Source organism: Sinocyclocheilus anshuiensis, unplaced genomic scaffold, assembly GCF_001515605.1.
Source record: "Sinocyclocheilus anshuiensis isolate Anshui unplaced genomic scaffold, SAMN03320099.WGS_v1.1 scaffold499, whole genome shotgun sequence".
Classification (NCBI taxonomy): domain Eukaryota; kingdom Metazoa; phylum Chordata; class Actinopteri; order Cypriniformes; family Cyprinidae; genus Sinocyclocheilus; species Sinocyclocheilus anshuiensis.
Window position 1 is genome coordinate 260,374 of NW_015551033.1, and position 2,977 is coordinate 263,350.

Genomic DNA, 2,977 nt, shown 5'->3' on the forward strand with positions numbered 1-2,977 from the left:
GTGTTGGCATCCATTTAGGGGCCGAAGCCGACTGGACTCTGCATTACGCATTTCAGCCATGTGTTTGTGTGTGTGTGTGTGTGTGAGAGAGAGATGGAGAGAGTGAGTTCCCCCTCATCAAACTCATCTTTTCCCGTAATTTGTGATAATTGCACATAAAAGAACGTGTCACACCCCTATGTGTGTATGTGTGTGTGTGTGTGAGTGTGAGTGAGGGAGTGAGTGAGTGAGTGAGTGAGTGAGTGAGTGAGTGAGGGAGTGAGTGAGTGTGTGTGTGTGTGTGTGTGTGTGTGTGTGTGTCTGGCTTATTTCTGATGGTCTCTGTTGTTCTTTTCTCTCTGACATTTATTAGAAATCAGAAATGAATTGACCGCTCTTATCAACCACAGTCAGAGCAAAATCAATAAAACTGTGGCCGCAGCTCCAGGAGAAACGCAAAAACAAACCAAATTAAGTGGCTGAGATACAGAATCATGTCCTTTCTTGGCTATTAAGCCTCGTGTTTACAAAACAGAGAGTCTTTGATTTCTATGTGACTTGGCGGAAAGCTAACGAGGAGCCGCGTAATTACAGTGCAGCTCATCGTTTCGCCTCATTGACGTCCATGATAACTGTGTTACACAAAATTACGTTTAAATTACATGGCATGAAACCAATGGAAGAGGTTGAAATGAAAGAGCTTGTGAATCCCGCCGGCTCGTTCTGGGTCTCTGAGTTCATTAGGCACTGAATAAAATATCAGGAGCGTCACAGAGATTAACCGTCACATGGAGCGAACATGGACAAAAGTGAGGTGAAATATCTAGGAGATGAAGCGACTGAGAGGGAGAATGAGAGACGCAGATACAGACACGTAACGACTGAGACTGAGGGAATAATTACAATCAGACGGGGAATGTCAACATATTTGAGCAAACACAGGTAAGTGATTGAGACACTGTAATCAGACACAGACAGTCTGTGATTTCAGCAAAGCTTCTGATTGGTCGAGTGAAGCTGAAGGAAAAACAAAACACTGTCAAACGGGACTGCTGCTAAAGGCAAGGTATTTAAAACTATTAAAAAAGTTCAAATAAACTGATGAATAAAATGACATGAGGTGGGATTGTTGAGAAGTAAATTATAATAAATCAATTCAATAAAAAATATATAAAAATAATTTAACAAAAAATAAAGAATGCAAGATGTGACATTTGAAAAGTCAAGTAAATACATTGAAGAAAATTATAAACGCAACACTTTTGTTTTTGCCCCCATTTTTCATGAGCTGAACTCAAAGATCTAAGACTTTTTCTATGTACACAAAAGGCCTATTTCTCTCAAATATTGTTCACAAATCTGTCTAAATCTGTGTTAGTGAGCACTTCTCCTTTGCCGAGATAATCCATCCACCTCACAGGTGTGGCATATCAAGATGCTGATTAGACAGCATGATTATTGCACAGGTGTGCCTTAGGCTGGCCACAATAAAAGGCCACTCTAAAATTTGCAGTTTTATCACACAGCACAATGCCACAGATGTCGCAAGTTTTGAGGGAGATCTTTGAGTTCAGCTCATGACAAATGGGGGCAAAAACAAAAGTGTTGAGTTTATAATTTTGTTCAGTGTATAAAAATACAAAGGCTCGACAAAGGCAAGGAAAAATACATTTAAAAAAGCTCAAATTAATAAATAAATTCATGTGAGATGCGACAGATAAAATTTAAATAAAGTAAAATGGAACAAAAATACAATACAAAAGAAAATGTATTAATTCAAAATTATTTAAAACAAAAATAAAGAATGTGAGATGTTACAGTTGAAAATAAAATAAAATAAAATAACAAAGCCTTGAAAAATGCAAGGTCTACACATCTGGAAATAATACATTTAAAAAAAGCTAAAACAAATAAATAAATTGATGTGAGATGGGAGAGATGAAAATAAAATAAATTAAAAAAAAATAATAAATAAAATAAAAACACTTGAAAAAAATATGAAAAAAAAAACTTTTACAAATTAAAACAAAAGAATAAATACATTGATGTAAGAAAAAATAAAATATGTGAAAATAAAGTAAAATCGAATAAAACACAGAAGAAGAATGCATTAATTAAAAATGATTTAAAACAAAAAAATTCAGTGTTAGATGTGACAGATGAAACGTTACGTAAATAAAAAATATAAATAAAATAATACAACAAAAAAATGCAAACTAAAAAATAAATAAATTAATTAAACAATGAGATGCAATGGTTCAAAAAAGTAAATGTGACAAAAAAAAGTACGCTTTTGAAAAATTCAAGATAAAAAACAAAGGAAAGTGAAGACCTCTGGGGAACAAACTAATGACACAATGTGAGATGTGACAGTTCATAAGTCAATGAAATAAAATAAAAAATAATTAAGTAAGTAAACAAACAAACATGACATGACGTGAGAAATGATGGTTGAGAAAGTAAAGGTGAAAACCTCTATGGAAGCAACCATCTGAAGGGAAGAAAACATGAACATCATAAAATGAAAACAATAACCTTTACTTTGACATCATAACCTAGATGTGCTCCGTTTGACAGAAACCTGGCTAAAACCTGATGATTACATTATTTTAAACAAGTCTACCCCCCAAGATTACTGTTATAAACATGAGCCGCGTCTGAAAGGTAAAGGGGGAGGTGTTGCTACAATTTGCTAAATTCTGAAAAAACAGAGGTGTTAATTATAGGACAACAATTTTTTTTGCATGTAATAACCTAGAACACTGTCTAACACTTGATGGCTGCTCTGTTAATTCTTCGTCATCAGTTAGGAACCTAGGTGCGCTATTTAATTGCAATCTTTCCTTCGAAAGCCACGTTTCTAGTATTTGTCTGCATTTTTCCATTTCAAAAATATATCTAAATTGTGACCTATGCTCTTAATGTCAAATGCAGAAATGTTAATTCATGCGTTCATGACCTCAAGGTTAGATTATTGTAATGCTTTATTGGGTGGTTG

General features: G+C 34.4%; 1 protein-coding gene across 1 annotated transcript in view; it reads right to left on the reverse strand.

The window, feature by feature from the left end:
- The window catches only part of LOC107661285 (transmembrane protein 117-like), a 64,689-nt gene that overhangs the window by 3,694 nt on the left and 58,018 nt on the right, over positions 1 to 2,977 (reverse strand). The gene's annotated exons all lie outside the window — the stretch shown is intronic.